This window comes from Aplysia californica, unplaced genomic scaffold (genome assembly GCF_000002075.1).
Source record: "Aplysia californica isolate F4 #8 unplaced genomic scaffold, AplCal3.0 scaffold00139, whole genome shotgun sequence".
Taxonomy (NCBI): domain Eukaryota; kingdom Metazoa; phylum Mollusca; class Gastropoda; order Aplysiida; family Aplysiidae; genus Aplysia; species Aplysia californica.
The window spans coordinates 1,002,157-1,002,438 of record NW_004797409.1 but is presented as its reverse complement, the minus strand read 5'-3'; positions in this window follow the sequence as shown (position 1 = coordinate 1,002,438).

Here is a 282-nt window from a genome sequence, read left to right as displayed (position 1 = left end):
CGGGTCAAAGTTGAGGCTGATGAAAGAGGGACAAAAAACGATAAGTGAAACGAAGATGTCGGACGAAAAAGGGAGCACCGGTAAACGTGTAAGAAGAACGACCTTCAGAGATCAGGAGGTTGCGCGACATAGCAAAAACAACACTAACTCTGGACAGTGGTTTCTGACCTTACCTCACACATGGCTGGACTCCCCAGGCCTGGCACGGGCGCTTGGGCAAACTGACATGACCAAATATTCGGCCAAGGTACAGTCCAGTATTTCTCTCCCCACCCCGTGCAC